We start from the raw sequence: 18,384 nt of genomic DNA, 5'->3' as shown, positions 1-18,384 counted from the left end.
ATTATGAGGCCATAGTGTGACCTTGTCACAGACTATGACCTCGACCACACACTGCCTGTTTGTCATTTTTTTTTTAAAGCCTGAGAGTGAGTGAGTGTGTGTGTGTGTGTCCCTGTAATATGTGGCCATGGTGTGACTTTTACCTGACTTTGTCCCTGTGCAGCTTTATTATGTTGTCATGGTGTGACTAGCTAGTTATGGTTTGTGCTGACGGCTTATTAGGCGTATTAGGAAAAGGACAGAGGAGCCTTTGGGACAGTTTTCATCACCGGTGTGTCCTTGTAACACACACACACACATATACTTTCACACGTTGTCACACATGATGCTGCGCACAGACACGCACACACAAATGAAAGCCCATATATGAGGACACACACACACACACATACTCCCATGTGCAGGCACCCTTTTTTTACGAGTCCCCCCTTTTGGCTATAACAGGAAATGAATGTCCGGCAGCTAAGGCTGTTAATTAACATTTATGGCCGTAGATGACCGACTGACTCTCACAGTCTTCATGTCACAGCGACGAGGGCATAAAAATCCAATCTCTGTGCCTGACTCTCCTCCAAAGTAATGATGCCACATCATGATCTCGATTTGTCTCATCGTATTAATCGGCAGATTCTCTTTGGACACTTGTTATGTATATACCGTAAATGTTCAGATGTTAGCTTGCTTTATTAAAGTACTGTTACATTAATGTTTTATTCACACTACCGTTCAAAAGTTTAGGGTCACCTATCCATTTTTTGGGGGTTTTCGTTGTATTCATCAAAAGAGTTGCAAAATGAATAGAAAATATAGTCAAGACATTGATAAGATTATAAATAATGATTTTTATTCAAAATAATCATTTTGCCCTTTCGTCAAAGAACCAGCAAAACTGTTTTCAGCAGTGCTAACATAATTGCACAAGAGTTTTCAAGGGTTTTCTAATCATCCAATAGCCTTCTAACGCTTCCTATGCAGCATGGAAAAGTATGGAAAGTATGGAATTTAATTAGAGTAATTCCCAGGTCTGGATAAGTATAGAAAAGGGAAAAAAAAAATAATAATATTTGTTTTGTTTCCAGACTATTATCTCACTTTCTAAAATTAAATATATTCATATAAATCAAAACAAGTTACTAACCCAACATAGCCTACATGTAGATGATATGAAACTAGTCAAGCTGGCTGTAGAATGGTGTCGAGTTACCATGGTTACTGTTACTGACTGTGATTCTCATTTATTTATTATTTTCCATACACGTCGTCGAGCCAGACTCCTATTGTCGGCCGCGACAGTGTCAAGACAAGTTTTCCGAGGGCTGGCTTCATGAAAATTGAGTGAAGGATTTTAAAACCATTTATTTACATAATAAGCATCTAACAATTGTTATTCAGATGTTTAACTCTGTAATTAGCAAACACAATATACCATTAGAACACTGGAAATGGGCCTCTATACACCTATATACATATTCCATTAAAAACCAGACGTTTGCAGCTAGAATAGCCGTTTACCACATTAACAATGTATAGAGTGTATTTCTGATTCATTTAATGTTGTATTCATTACTCCTTCTAAAATAAAGACATTTCTAAGTGACCCCAAATGTTTGAAAGTAGTGTATATCCTCTTTTAAAATCGAAGTTTGGGATTTTGGTTTGGATTTCCCTCCTGGAGCAGAATTGCAGTTTGTTTCCAACTTTTCCAAACATATAACATCATGTTTCAATGATTCTCGCCCACTCCTGCACCTTGTGTGTGTGTGTGTGTGTGTGTGTGTTCAGTGTACACGAGCACACAAAACAACACACAGAAATAACCACCTGAGTCAATTTCAGCAACAGGCCCAAACACCTATCTGCCAGTCTCCTAATAGTGTTCTGGCCATGTCTGGGCTTTTTATTATTTTTTTTCTCCCCTGGCCAAAGGAAATGTGTGTTGATGTCACTTTGTGTGTGTATGTGTTTACAGTCTGACTGCTACAGATAAGGTGGCAGTTATCTTATCGCACTGAGCCAACCCTACCCTAAAACCCGCACAAACCTCAGGTGTTGCCACACACTGGCTTTTCCCCAAGCATCCTCTCATTTTCATGTCAATTTCACACAGTTTTTTGCTCTCTCTCTAAGTCTACGCCCCTCCTCTACTCTACCTCTATCCTCTTGTTTTGCCCCCTCGCTCCTTTTGATCAGCAGTTAAGCCCAGTTTAGTCCAGTTTTTGCTCCTTTGTTTTCCCTTCATCCCTCTCTTTTTCCTCACTGCCCCCTTTTGATCTTACTTGGTAGCCGTCCACTTGGCCTTGTCATCAATCTCTTCTATCTTTGGCCGGCTGCCTGTGACGGTGTACGTCCTATCCCTGCTTATGTCCCTGTTTTTATTTTATTTTATTTTATATTAGACTCCACTCTCACTTGTACACAGTCCAGAAGAGGTGCCAGATCACTTTGGCACACCTCACTCATTTTAAATGTATTTTTTTGACTTCCTGTTTACCACTTTCTGATCCTTCCACTGCTCATTCACGTCCCCTCGCTATTTGTTGACGCCCCAGTAGAGCTGACAGTCTTTTTATCACTATGCCAGTCATTTTACCCAACTCTCCTCTATTGCTGCATCTCTTCTCTTTTGACTAGTATTGCCAAGGGATAGTGTGACACTCTTTAGTCACCCTTTCTTTAGCCTGCCAAACTGAGCTCTGGTTCGCTATGTGCACTGAATTTTATTCCATTTTGGTTTGGATTTGCGTCTCTCAGTTAATAACAAACATTCATAAGTCATAAGATTACCTTGTTGTGTTGTAACATGGCTTAAAGGGGACATATTATGCAAAATTAACCTTTGAATGATTTTAATACTTATATTTGGGACTCTGGAGGCCCTATGAGTAGGCAAAGTGTGAAAAAAGATGACTCATTGTTTTTATGGTCTTGCTTCAGTCTAAGTACAGGAGATAAAATGTGGGACTTTGACTTCCGCACTCATTGCTACGTCACATGTGGAAATGTTGTCTCGTGGAGCTCCGCTTTGGCCCTAAAAAACGCGAAAGTGCAGGCGAGGGCAAAAGGACCTGGAAAAGCGGATCACTGATGTTTACTGTTGTCTCTCGCATAAACAGCAAAGTTCTAACGGGGAAGTCTGTAGAGTCGTGGTTCTGAAATAATGTGGGAGTAAAAATGAAACAGTGGATTTCCAGGTAAAACACAAATATATATAAAATGGTTGAAAAGCTTTGTGCTGCAGTATAAATAGAGCATTTAAAACAACATGTTTTTCTTCAACAGTTGTCATGTTTTAACAAGTTAAAAAAACCTGGAGAAAAATGTAGGCGGAACAAAAACACATTATTTTTCGAGCCTGGTTTAAGAAAGGTAGTCGATAATGTTTGCGAAGCTCAACACCTCTTACAGGGAAGTTAAAAGTCTTGTCTAATTACCCCGTGTTTACCTTTTTTACCTTCATCTCACCCTGCTGAGCAAAGTGGAATTGGTGTAATTTGTCGGCGGGGATAAAGAATAAAGCTTCTCTCGTTCTTCTTATTCCTGAAAACACAACCTCTTTTCTTCCTTTTTATCACACAGTTTTGCTCCAACTTCCACTCTTTCTGAGTCTTCAACATCCACCAAATACAACCGTCAGTCAAACTGTCCACCTTGATTTTATGTTGCCTTGTATTGCTTCCTTTCCTCCCTCCAACCTTGCATTGACATCTCAAGGCAAGTCAGAAGAGAGAACTCAATGAAATTGTTGTTTTTTCTTCTGCCACCCTCCATCGTTTGTCCTTCCTCATCTCTTCTCTCCCCTCTCTTCCTCCCTTGCTCTTGCTTTGACTGCCCTTTTAACATCTCACACACTCAGCGATGAGAGGAGTGGTGAATCTCCTGAGCGTCCCTCTGGGATTTCCACTCTCCTCTCTTCTGTCCTTTTTTCTCTGGCTTTTGGGCTCATTATTTTTTTTCCTTCTTCTTTGTTATTCTTTGTTTGTCTCGGAGATGAAACTATGTTTTTATCACTCTGAACAGTGCAGCCCTCCTGCTGCACTTCACTTGCAGCAGTGGAGTATATAGTGGCCCCTGTGGTGCTGGTAACTTACCGTAGGTCAAATAAGGTTTGTCCACAAAGCTGACAGATTTTGGGTCTATAGGTGCTTTTTTGGGCAGGATCACTAAATCAAAAATAAAAACCATTTAGTAAATTTAGTTAGAAATGTTTTAAGTTGGCTTAAACTGCCTGTAAACACCCCTCAATGTCATAATAGGATCTTTTCACACCAGTTTAATGGACATTTAGGGAAACTGCAATACAAATTATGATGACAAATTGTCAATACGAGTAAATCATTAAATATAGACCAATTAATGAGACATTTATTTGGCTGATTATTATTTTTACATACTTTTTGTTCTGGGAAATCATTATTTATTACATTTATTCCTTGAGTCCTTGTTTTGTGTATTTGATATTTAGTTTATGGATTATTTTTAGTTTACATGTTTGTGTTGAATAAATGTTTATTTAAATTAAGAAAATCACATTTCTTAATCTATACACGGCATCAGCTGCACTTTCGCCGACCCCTATAAATAATAATAGACTTTTATTTGTGTTTTTATGTACTGTGAGGCCATCTCAAGTTGAGGTAATGTAGTAAAATGTAGATTTTTTTTTACTGTAAAGGCCTCTCCGACGTTGGCTCACGCGTCTTTAACGACTTAATTAGAAGCAGGTCAGTAGTCGGTGCATGCGTTGTCCCTCTGTAAGCAGTAAACTGTGAAATATATGCAAAACACCTGTGGCCATAAACATTAATTCAACACATTCTCAATATTTTCTATGGTGCAGTTACTTAAGAAACAAAGTAGTGCACTTAAATCCTCATATTACCACTGTGGTAGTGCATCTCTGAGTCCACACAGCGACAGAGACATGACCGTACTGTTTCTCTCGCTGTGTCCTCTCTGTTTTTATTACATTACACTGTGACACAGAGCGAGAGAGACCCCCGCCCCGTTACATTAGAATTGGCAGAGAGAGAGAACAGGATCCCAGATAAAGCATCTGCTGCAGTGATGTCAGATGACAGTTATGAAGCAGATTACAAGGCTTATAGTCTGAATTATCTGCCTCCACTTTGCTCTCTTTAACCTCTGACATCTTAACTGTGCTATCCTTATGTTGGCCTTTTTTTCCTCCTCCTCCTCACTGTCAGGCTTTATTGTTTTTCCCATCATTATCTTCTACATATTGTTCAGGTTGATTTAATGTCTTGTCATTGCTCGGCCCACTCAAAATCATAAAAACTGATAGTATTTATACATGAATGCTTGTTTATTGTTGTTTTAAATGTTCTGAGAGCTGCATTTGCTATTTTGGCTTTAAAGAGTTTTATTTTATTGAAGCTGTGTTACTACACCTTTTCATGATTGCTGAGTCTTATCTTAACATTGCACTTAAAAATAGAAAAGCTTATCATTATACTCATTATTTCCCTCATCTGTGGCCACGTTTACACCTGGCATTATAATGTGTTTTCTGTGATTTGATAGCGCTTCATTCACCACATGTATTTATATCTGGTTAATTAACATGTGTCTCCAGTGTCTGTCCCCTCCTTTGCGTCACTTCCCTCTGTTCTTCTGCAACAACAACGTAAGCCTCACGTGAAGCTATCGCATGTGCTAGAACAGGGGTCACCAACGTGGTGCCCGCGGGCACCTGGTAGCCCGCAGGCAGCCAATACGGTGCCCGCGGGCTCACTTCACTTCACCTCACTTGCATGTATCTGTATGATCGCTCAGTAAAATATCTTTGATATTGTTTATAAAAACTGGTAATCGTTAGGAGTAAGCACTGGAATGAATGTGTATGCAGTTAAATGCATAATATTAATCATTTAAATGGTAAACAAAAAAAAAAAATGTTAATGTGGTAGCCCTCCATATTATTTTTTACCCTTAAGGTAGCTCTCTGTCTCAAAAAGGTTGGTGACCCCTGTGCTAGAAGCTGTCAACGTAGTTGTTGTGGGTGGAATGGGGGATGCATCAGTCAATTTAGAGTGTGCAATTTACCTAATCCCCATATTGTATGTTTTTGGACTGTGGAAGGATGCCGGAGAACCCCCCCCCCCACACACACACACACACAGGCAGAGAACATGCAAAGTCCATGCAGAAAGGCGCTTGTTCTGACCGGGTCTTGATCCCAGATGTTAGAGTGCTAACAACTACACTACCTGTGTGGCGCGCATTGGAGACTCATTGCATTTAAAATTCGGTTCAAAGTAGTCACAGTGCGTCTCTGACCGGGAGATTGGATAACAATCCTTCTTCAATGCTTCTCAGGCGTGCACTACCGTTCAAAAGTTTGGGGTCACCTTTACAATTTTTTTGTGTTTTCCATTAAAAGTCACACTTTAATTCGTCAAAAGAGCTGCAAAATTAATAGAAAATATCGTCATGACATTGACAAGAAATAATGATTTTTATTCAAAATAATAATTTTGTCCTTTCGTCAAAGAACCAGTAAAACTGTTTTCAGCTGTGCTAACATAATTGCACAAGGGTTTTCAAGGTTTTCATCCAATAGCCTTCTAACGCGATTAGCACAATGTACCATTAGAACACTGGAAATGGGCCTCTATACTTGGGATGTGAATCTTTGTGTGGCTCACGATTCCATTCGATTCCAATTCTTAGGGTCACGATTCGATTCAACCGATTCGACAAATTATGGCAACACAATACAGTTTGTATAAGATAATCATCAAACGTCATCACACAAAGGCAAACTTAAGACAAAAGTTAACATTTATTAATTCAAAACAAATAAAAACTTACCTACTGTACAAACAAATAACTTGCATAAATAAACTTAGGCTAGCTGCCTTTTTCTCCCCGAAGTTACAAAAATAAACTGTACAACAAATAACACAAACTGGTGTTTTGTGTGGTTTTTCGAAATAGAAACTAAAAACTAATCGATTATTGAAGTTTATGAATTGATTCAGAATCGTGGATGATTAGAATTGCGATTCCTATGTGAATCAATTTTTCCCCCACCCCTACTCTATACACCTATGTACATATACCATTAAAAAACAGACGTTTGCCGCTAGAATAGTCGTTTACCACACTAACAATGTATAGAGTGTATTTCTGATTCATTTAATGTTATATTCATTGGAAAAAAAGTGCTTTTCCTTCAAAAATAAGGACATTTTTAAGTGACCTCAAACTTATGAACGGTAGTGTACACCTGTACTTATAATCCAATCACAGAAAACTCATTTTTCTACATCTGCCTGACTGGGTCATAGCCTGTTTTCAGTGGGTTTTCCCCCGTTTACAGCACCCGCAGTTAAATTCTCTGTGTCTCTCCGTGCTCTTTTGGTCCTCATCTTCTTAACCTGATCCCCCTGGCTGCTAATAATAGTCCTGGCTTTTGCCGAACCGGCAGGGAAACAGAGCAGAAGGGGAGAATTGAGGAGGGGGTGGACTGTCGGACTGTCAGTTGGATTCACATTGGATTTTGTTCAGTGTGCAGCTCACTGGCTTCTGTGTCTCCTTTTAGCCCATTGATTTATCGTAGTCACTCTGCTGGGGTAACCTTTTAATCTTTTGCTCTTTTATTTTTAGTTTATTTGCGCAAACTACATTATTATTTCATGTTTTGCTCTCCTCCGGCTAGAAATAAACACAGCTACAAATGTTAAGTTGAGTCAAAAAACCTGGAAGAAATTTCTTAAAAAGACGATAAGAAAACATACGATTTGACCTCAAGTTTTATTGGAAGTAAACTGACAGACAAATGAATAAATGCAATCCCTGGCTTTTCGCTTGTGGCTTCGTTCCGAGGTTTGATGTAATCCCTTATCCCCGTTAGGAGATCACAATGTGGCAAAGACATCTGTTTGTAAAGTGCATTATGTAAGGCCAGTAGACATGGGAACACTGCCACGTCTCTGTCTCTTGCTGAGAAAGCTTGATAACAAAAGTGTATAGTAATTAAAATTAAAGAAGAAAAAAAAGGAAAAAAAAAGATTAGCATTCAGTTTCAGTACATACAAAAGTAATCCAGTGTTTGTCACTAAGCCCATTAAGATTCTCCCTTTGTACTGCAAATTAAAAGACCCTCCAGGTTTAGCATGAGTGGGTCCAAGATCAAAAAGGGTGGAAATGCAGGATTTGAAAAAAACAAACAATCGGCACCGATTTAACAATGGAGCCTGAATTTTTAATCATTTGGAGGAGAAAAAACACACATTCGTGTCATTTTCTTTGTCTTGGCTTCAGAAAGAACAGATTATAGGTGATTTTTTACAGCTTTCATCGTCACATTTGTGTGTCTGTATCCTCTCAATCAGGTCATATATAAGAGCCAGGGTTTTCAGATTTTCACCAAGCACTGGCTGTGAATCTATCACCCATGCTGCGATGTTACAGTGCTGTGATTGAATATTGTTTAAAAACAAATATGTAGTTTGCATAGCAGTGGCTAAAAAAAAACACATGCTGAGTGTGTAATTATCTCTCACTGTTAACAGTCCCATCACATCTATTTTAATCCTCTGTATATTCAGATTTTTATCCTCCTCTTCCATCCTTTTTTCTTGAATAATCATGCTAATATAAACTGCTAATAATGTTAAAGCAGCAGAGAAGCAGCCTGTGGGATTTTGTTTTCTCTGAGATGCTGATTTTAGTTTTCTGTTTGCTTCACTATTATCATTCCTGTTATGATTATTATCAGTCGTATTTGTGTGTATTGAAATCCCGCCGCGGTATCATCCGGAGAATTTTGTGGGGAACTGCTGAGTTGTTTGGAAAAAAGTGGTTTCAAAGTCTGGAAGACGGAGAGAGAGAAAGAGAGAAAATGGAAGACAACAAATGGGTGTTTGGGGGGGGGGGGGGGGTTTGTGTTTGAGAGGAACAGAAAGAGCAAGAGAGAGTGAGGAACGTGGTGAGGCAGAAAAGAGCAGGGACAAAACAATAAGAGGGAGGAAATAAGGCAGAGATGGAGAGAAAGAGAGAGAGCATTTGCACTTTTCTTAAAGGTGATGTCTCATAATAACACCTTCAACAACAGCCACTGTCCTAACTCTTCTCTTTCCTTCTCTTTCTCTGTTACTCTGTTTCTAGTCAGCCAGGAACCTAGTGACTCTGTTAATAGATAATTAAATAAATACATTAATGAATGAATCGGCTTTCTGGAAACAGAGATGGACTGACTGGATTTCTGTTCACAACCAGATTACTACTACATATGACTTGTTGTGACTATATAATGATTTAATCATCTTTGTTAAAAGCCACCATTTAGACCATTTTTTCAGCTGATGATGCACGGATCATCATCCATTCTCATATTCACTATTCAGTGATATGTAAAGCCCTAAATATCACGGAAAATGCTTAATGAAGCTCAGGTTGAAAAGAGATTTAAGCTAAAAGAGGTCAAAAATGTAAACCGTTAGCCCTAATTTTGTTGGAGACTATTTATTTTTTGTTCTCAATTACAGTAAATTATTAGTATTGTGTTTTTGAAGCAGCTCATTATGGCGCTGTGGTCAATCAGTGATTCACAACTCTGTTATTAACTGTATTTAGTTCTGTAAAGTTGGTTAAAAGACTGTATTGCACTAACTAACATTGGTATTAATGGAAATTTACTGTTAGATCAGTATCAGAAATAATAAAAAAAGTGGTATCCAGGAATAGCAACAGTACAGCCAAATATTTGCTTAAAATCATGTTTATGTTTTGAAATCATGTTTTGGCTTGTGGTGCCACCTATCGCCGTTTACCAATAATTGCAGTCAGTAGAGTCTCAGCTGCCGAGCAACCACGGGTTGCCAGTTACGTCAGAAAACGAAACCTTAAAGACCTCGGTATTTTGAATTTGAATGTAGTAGCTGTTTTGACCACATTCTTACATATGGCACCTTTTAATCACAAAGATACATTTTCTGTTATTTTGAAAGACAGATACAGCTACACACTGTACAACACATATATAAGCCTCTATTTGTATGTACAGTATATATAATAATTGTAGTGGTGTAACTCCCTTTGTTTTACACAGACGCTGCTGCCTCAGTTGGATTTAATTCCATTTCAGTCGTTGACTCAATTACACCGAACAGTTCCATTTCTAATCAAATTCTGGGCGGTTGGCTGAAAGGTCAATTTCCAGGGCTCAACCTATCTTATTCTATTATGCCCGTTCTCGTCTTGTGTCCTCTATTCTCCAGTAATGGCCTCCCCCTTTTTTTAAACCAGCTTTCATATTCAACACTAGACCACTTCATCAGGAGCGTGACGTGGCTGCAGTAACAGCCGTTTTACTGCGCAGGCAGATTTGGCTGATGTGCGTGGCGCGCTAAAGCTACCGTGAAGTGGAGCTAGTGTGGTTTTTGTGTATGTGCGTGTGTGTGTGTGTTGCAGACAGTGTGAGAAGCATGTAATAGGCTCACCTGTCCCGAGCTGCAGACTGATGGGCAGGTGGACAGAATGGAAACCAGATGGGAAGAAAGAAGCTGGTAGCGTTGGGAGGAAGGGGGAGGAATGAATTCACAGAGTAGATAAGAGTGCACTGAACTCCCTGCAGGCTTACATATGTATATTTTCACTTCCTGTACACTGTTTGAATGCGACCTGATTAAGTCCACACACCGTTACAGAATCAAAAATGATTAGGCATAGAGAGGAAAAATCACTCTAATGCAGTTTGGGGCTGATTGATGTTGTTTTTCCTTCCAGATTCTTACTATTTATACACAAATCTTAGCCGATTAATGCTATTTATTCAGTTGTACAGTACTTTGTTTGATTTTTTTTATAGCCGACTATAAAACCTCCACACACATATTTCAGCTGTTTTCCGTTGCATTTAAAAGGCTTAGTTATTAGATTAACTTTTATTTATGGTGTTGAACTAAATGTCCCAAAAGCACTTGGCGGTGAACTAAGTGCCTTTTGTTTGACTGACCACATATCAGATGAATAACTAACTGGGGTTGTTGTTTTGTTGACAGGGCGAAGAGGAGGACTGTCCTGACGTTTGGTCCAGACAAAGGTAAGATTTACTTTGTCTTTGCTGGAGCTTGAGCACAAAAGCACAACTCTTTTTTGTTTGTTTTACAGTTTTTATCGAGTTGACTTCAGACTTTACAGTACCATTCAAAAGTTTGGGGTCAAATGTCTTTATTTTTGAAGGAAAAGCACTTTTTTTTCAATGAATATAACATTAAATGAATCAGAAATACACTCTATACATTGTTAAGGTGGTAAACGACCATTTTAGCTGCAAATGTCTGGTTTTTAATGGAATATGTACATAGGTTATAGAGGCCCATTTCCAGTGTTCTACATTGTGTTTGCTAATCGCGTTAGAAGGCTACTGTATGATTAGAAAACCCTTGTGCAATGATGTTAACAGTTTTGCTGGTTCTTTTGATGAAAACAAAGTTTCATTAGCCGACCCCAAACTTTTGAACGGTAGAGGATGCGATGCCCCTCGTCTGTTTTCTTTTTGCTGAGTCAGTCTCGTGAGCCACAGCTCCGTGAAACTAATTCCATTCTCCCATTTTTTATAAATAGACACAAGCGTTGCTCTCTCGCTCTTCTTCGCTTTCTCCCCCCCCCCCCCCTGCTCAACCGTATCAGCGGCGAATCTGTATCATCATTTTGTAAATTTTGTGCTCTGCCATCACATGAAATCAACCGCTGTGGAGATGACAGCCGCGTGCCGAGTGGTTTCGTATGAAATCAGCTAAATCTACAATGGGAACCACATGTGTGAAAAGCCTCAGAAATGCCACGAACCTGTCCAGCATATGTCCGCACAAGGGAAACTGTATATAAGCATTAATTTTTAGTTGTTTTGAATCATTTGAAGAATATTGAGTATTTTTTTTGGTGATTCACGAATCTCAACAGCTGTCCTCCAAGCCCCATGTTGACAACCGCCGGGTCTGCCAGTATGGTGGTCTCTGTGTCCCTGTCAGGAGCTTGTCTTTGGCTGTATCTGGCCGCTGTGGTGACGTGTGCGTGTCAGCAAAAGGATGCGTGATGTATGTTTGTCTATGTGTGTGTGTGTGGCAGCGGTGGGCATTGAAAGGACCGCATAAAGGCAGATAAAGTTACTTTGTGCTGAAAAACCCACTCACACACATGTTGATGTTTGGACACGGGGCGCTTTGGACATGTTTGCATGCAGACTTTACACACCGTCAAACTCGGGACACACACACACACACTGATATCCAGATTCCACACAGGCCACATGCATTCACACTGACAGCTCAGGGCTATAAGGTTACACACAGGGAAGTCCATGCCTGCCACTACACTTTGAACATTAATAGTATGTGTACTCACTTTTATTCACCCCCCAGAAAACTGAGGATAAACTTTATTGCCACTCATTTAAACTTTAAATGGAAAGGCTGCTGCTGCGCGTGATTGACACATGATGTTTGCATACAGAATTAGCAAATGCAAATTTCTGGCGCGGAAATTAAAGGTTGTTGCAGGTCTTTGCTTTAGAGTAGCGTGTGTGTCTACAGTCAGTGAACTACAGGGAGACAGGTTTGTTCTCTTTCTCTTTAAAGAGGGTTTAAAGTGAGGACACGAGCGCGCAGACGCTTCGAGCTACTGCTGCCAACGAAGCTGCAAAGCAATGTAATTACTCTGCAATTCTGTCTTTGCCTTAACTGCAATTATGTTCAAGAATTCAATCCCACAACCCCCCGCCAACCCCCCGTCGCCAACAGGACATTTTTGCTTTCAGCAAAGCGAAGCATATGTCACGTTGCATACCTACAATAAACAAAGAGGTGACATTTTAGAAGCACAACACAAGCGTTAACACAGTGTTTTAAGCCAGATTTAAAAACCATGCTCGTATTTCAAACTTTATTTTGGTTTGAAAACTCCTGGTTTGCATTTTAGCAAATGTTGACTATAACAATTACCGTCTTAATTTCAAAAAAATATATTATCTCGGTGGATTACCGCGCCCGCGGTGTAGGCACCGTGAGCCTTTCCAGGGTCTCCAAGTCTGCTGAAGTTGCCACGCAGGCACACTGTAACCTACAACTTGATGTTCAAACTTTATCGAAGCTGGAATCATCATACGTATATGAAAACTCACCATAACAATATAGTACGGTGCTGGCGTCACGTCATCATCTCAGACAACTACCGTGTGTGTCCTGCTCTCTTTCAGCCGCTGAATAATCCATCTTTTTGTTGTTTTTGTGACGATGAAGTCTGCTAACACGTTAGCATAAAGATCGCTAGCTTAAAATGCTAACAGTCCCCCCCCCCCACACACACACACACACACACGCTGGAAAGTTCCAGGCTCTCTCTCCCCCCCCTCCCTCTCTCCCTCTCTCTCTCTGTACGTGCATATTAATTAGCCATGTGTATTCTCCGTGAGCGTCATCTGATTGGCTGAAAAAACAACAAAAGCTCTAGAATGTGAGATCACCACACCCAAACTAGGAGTGATTAACAGCGATAAAACAACCTTAATTCAAACACAAATTTGATGGTTTTAAGATCCACAATACTGTGATTTGAAGCATGTAATGGCTTCTTCAAAACTTCAACTTGTGCATAGCTTTTAGGACTATCAATGCTTTTTGAACATATTCACACACTTTTTAAAAAATACCGCGATAATACCGAAAACCGTGATAATTTTGGTCACAATAACCGTGAGGTTCAATTTTCATACCGTGACACCCCTACACATGAGTGTAGCTGTAGTCTAGAAAGGCTGCAAATAGCCTAGCTAATGAAAGTGGAAGTTTTTTTATTAGTTGTTTATTACTATTTTTGCAGTTTTATTCCCATATTTGCAATGAATCTTTTTGATTGTGGTTGTGCGGGTCATTGTTGTTGGAAAGAACATCTAATAATCAATATGAGCATTAATCTTTTCCATGAAGGCTTCAGCATAACAACATTACTGGCAACGGAGGAACCGTATGTTTCACACTTCAACACACCTTTGCAAAGAGAGCTTTATTTTGTCTTTTTCCACCACTGAATGGTTTTGCTTTGCTACTAAATTGGCTCCAATGCCAAGAGGGTTTTAAGCTCGACACAAACAGAACCTAGCCTACTTCAGTCTTATTTAAAAGTAGAGGTCAGAGTGAGCACTTGACCTTCTTTTCGCTGCAGTCATCAAACATACAAACAAACAAACATCAAGTGCTTCACATGAGCCATTGAAGATGTTTAGACTTTTGATTCAATGACTTTTCACACAAGCTGCACTCAATCAGAACCGTCTGTGAGATGCTAGCGCGGGGGGGGGGGGGGGGTGGGGGGGTGGACTTAGGTGGCAGAATAGCAACGTCATCAACAGCGTTTTGCTGTGAATTTCTCGAGACGACAACCAGCTGTATTCACACATGGGCCTAATCGGACATTTACACGGGCTTTGTTGCTAGCGAGCTGGCAGGGGTAAAAGTCTGGCTAACGTCGGATTCAACCGACTTGGTCATTTGCATTTACGCACACGCGGGTCCTCTGGGTAATGTCCAAAGAAGTTCACGGCTTGCAGCGTGTGAGTGTGTGAGTGTGTGTGAGAGCAGCTGAAGACACCGCCACCGTGTCATCTACACTAGTGCCAGCCAGCGCATTCATCTCCGGTCCCTGCAAACTGTCAGTGTGTGTGAGGTCGTCAGTAATGTGAGATAGTGTGTTTTGATCCCTCTGGGTCGCCCTGTCGCCAGAATCACCTTTACACACACACACACACACACACACACACACACACACACACACACACACACACACAGAGAAAGAGACTCAGACACAGCCCTTCTGTCTCTCTTTCAAAGTACACACACATATTTATTTTGTAGTATAGATCTGGTTTGACTATATTACCTTTTTTGTCTTTATTAGCCTTGTTTAGCCTTTGCAGAAAGGAAACAATGCATGGGTATTCTCTGGGTTCTCCCACAGTCCAACGACATGCAGATTTGGGGATGAGGCTCTAAATTGAGAGAATTAGAGTTCCAACTATCGATTAATCTGTTGATTATTATCTCGATGAATCTATTAGTCCATAAAATGTCAGAACATTTTTAAAATAAACCTTGATCAGTGTTTGTCAAACCTGGAAATGACGGTGTTCTTGAATGTCTTGTTTTGTCCACAAACCAAAATGATTCAGTTTTAATGATTTCTTTGTTATGTGGAGCAAAGAAACAAAGAAAATATTCACATTTAAGAAGCTAAAACAATCAGAAATCTTGTTTTAATCATGAAAAAAACTTTCGATTACCGATTATCAAAATAGTTGACGATTAATTTAGTAATTGATTAATAAGTGATTAATTGATTAATTGTTTCACCCCTAGAGTGAATGTTGCCTGGCCTTTTCGCCCTATCTCACCTGGGATTGGCACCTGTGACCCTCATGTGGAGGATAAAGTGGTAGAAGATGGATGGATAATTGGATTTCTCATGCAGCTGTTTCAAATGCCCCCACAACATCATTATACTGTTCTTTTTATTCAATTCATGGCACTGTTTGCCCATGCAAATTTCTTTCAACTTCATTCCCCTCAAACAGCCTTGCAGGAAAGGTCACTGTAGCCATTATATGCAGGCATCAAAATGCCCTGATTTCCACTTTTCAGTATAGTATAGGTCAAAATCTAGTATGAGGCGAGCGTGTGAAGTGCAACGTGCCATTGAAAAATACAGATCTTACAGAAAACAGTGGAGTTGACATGTCCCAGCTGCTGTGTAGTAAAGTCTCCCTAACTCATTTGGTCATTTGCATTCTCACGAATGCCCGCAAATAAATAAGGCTCTCGTAAGGACTGACGTGTCTCAAAAAGGTTTAGCGGTGCAGTGCATATGTGAGTATTTGTAACTGGTTTGATACTACAGGCTGTTTGCACTGCGTTGTTTATTGGAAGAGAGATCGGCAAAACTCAAAAAAAATTCTGTTTACATGATTCATATCACGTTCCCAGTAAAATTGTTTATTTGTGGTATAAAAGTGATCGCGTAAACAAAGTGACTGATTATTTCTCTCCGCCTGAAGGAGGCCGCAGAATGCACTATGTAAGAAAATTGTCATTTGATTATGGAACTCTTTATCTCTGAAAACAAGTGTAAACAATTGAAACGTTAGCAGTCCAGTCTATTAATGTGGGAGTACATCAAAAATAAAGCTCATGCATTTATAAGAACTTCAACAAATTAGAAACCCACCCTGGACTTGGGGTTTTCTTGGAGGCCTGACAAACTCTCATGTACTTGGAGATAAGGTGGACAATTTCTTCCTGTGATGCTAAACTGAGGCCAGGCACCACTCCTGCCGTCATGAGTAACCGTCTTTTTCTCGTTGACATGCAAGTGATAAGGCAAAGAACAACACCGCCATGGTGAAATTGCAGAAGAGACATCATTTCATTCTGTCTCGCTCCCTCTCCCTCTCTCTTGCATGATCCCAGGCTTTTCTTGACAGTCCAGATTTAGCCCCCGTGCACATTGACAATATGGAATATTAGGATCAGCAACGGGTGCCGTCTCTGTGACCTAGAATCGCTGACAAGGGAGTGATAAGCCAAGGAATTCTATTAACCCAGCCGTGTCCTGTCCGTGCTGACAGAACATTATTCTCGAGCCCATGCTTCTGCTGTTAGACAGCTTTGTTTGAAGGCGTCGCAGGCTAATGCTACTGAGCGGCAGTGTGTCTGCTCTGTTGCTGACAAGCTCGCGTGTTGTGGTTATAAGCCCCGTTGACCAGGGGGAGATGTTAAGGCAGGGAATAGAATTAAAATCCATACAGCTATATCGTCTATACATGTTGACAAGGCACAAGTAAGCGCCTAGCGGGCTAGCCTGCTCGGCCTTGTAATGCTGACAGGACACTGGATGCCTTGTGACAAGCTGCTTGCTATTCCGCACCCATGTTAGCATGGCTAGGGTCAGGTTGACATCTGCAGTCGGAGGAAACTCGAGCCTATCTTTCCAGCAAACACTGTGAGTGTGTACAAGTGTGTGTGTATGTGTCCATTGATAGGGATTAGCTAAGTCCAGCTCCCTGGGATGGCCCTGGTTTGCTGCTGCTGGAGGTCAATGCATGTGTGCTCTAATGTCCATGTGTGTGTGTGTGTGTTGCCAGGCAGTGGGGGGTGAGGACAGGATTGAAATGACAATGGAGAGGAATTTAAATGAGTGAAAAAAGGGGATAAGGGACGTTTGCTGGGAGGATGGAAGAGGCTTTGGCGCCATTGTTATTCTTCGTCTTTGTCATTCTGCCTCTCTATCTCTCTATTACAAATCCCTTGCTCCCCATCTCATTCTTCCGCGGCTACTACATTTTCTCACAGCACCAACACTTTTTGTCCGTGTTGATTTCAACCCCAACTTATCCCCTATCTGTTCTCCCTCTCTGTGACTTCCGACTTGTTACAAATTACACTACTGTTCAAAAGTTTGGGGTCACTTAAAATGTCCTTATTTTTGAAGGAAAAGCACTTTTTTTCAATGAATATAATATTACATTAATCAGAAATACACTCTATACATTGTTAATGTACAACTATTCTAGCTGCAAACGTCAGGTTTTTAATGGAATATGTACATAGGTGTATAGAGGCCCATTTCCAGTGTTCTAATGGTACATTGTGTTTGCTAATCGTGTTAGAAGGCTATTGGATGATTAGAAAACCCTTGAAAACCCTTGTGCAATGATGTTAGCACAGCTGAAAACAGCTTTGGTGGTTCTTTGATGGAAGCAAAGTTATTATTTTGAATAAAAATCATTATTTCTAATCTTGTCAATATCTTGACTACATTATCTATTCATTTTGCAACTCTTTTGATGAATAAAAGTGTGACTTTCAATGGAAAACGAAAAAAAAATTGTATAGGTGACCCCAAACTGTAGTGTAAATGTATTACTTCAATCACACTGATTTTCAGATTTTCCTTGATGCTGCAGCCGCACAGGTTCACTTTTAACCTCCAAATTGCAACCTTTAGGAAGAACTGTTGCACCTCAGTGTTGACAAAATTTCAAAGAGCTGTGAATGGTCATCAGGAGAGCTCAGCCTCACTTTCTTTCATAATATATTTTCTTTATCTATTTCATCAGCTTCTCCACATGTAGCTCCTGTTTTCTTAGACTCCTTCTTTCCCATACTTCCCAAAACCAAACAAAATGGAACTCAACCAGTTTAGATGCACTTTGTAATTCTTCTGGTTTCTTTTGCTATATTATTAGAGCTGCAACTACTGATTATTTTCCCGATTAATTGTTTGGTTCATAGAATGTCAGAAAATGTTAAAAAACATTGATCAGTGTTTGTCAAACCTGGAAATGACTTGTTTTGTCCACAAACCAAA

At 40.1% G+C, this 18,384-nt stretch overlaps 1 protein-coding gene across 1 annotated transcript in view; it reads left to right on the top strand.

Moving 5' to 3' along the window:
- cntfr (ciliary neurotrophic factor receptor) overlaps nt 1-18,384 on the top strand; it is a 243,069-nt gene that overhangs the window by 26,982 nt on the left and 197,703 nt on the right. Inside the window, exon 2 of the mRNA XM_083903061.1 lies at nt 11,028-11,068. The gene's annotated coding sequence lies outside the window, so the exon portion shown is untranslated. The remainder of the gene's footprint in view (nt 1-11,027; nt 11,069-18,384) is intronic.

The sequence above is a fragment of the Microchirus variegatus genome (genome assembly GCF_963457635.1).
Source record: "Microchirus variegatus genome assembly, chromosome: 16".
Lineage (NCBI taxonomy): Eukaryota > Metazoa > Chordata > Actinopteri > Pleuronectiformes > Soleidae > Microchirus > Microchirus variegatus.
The sequence above is the reverse complement of the archived record's forward strand: the minus strand, read 5'-3'. Positions and strand labels throughout refer to the sequence as shown.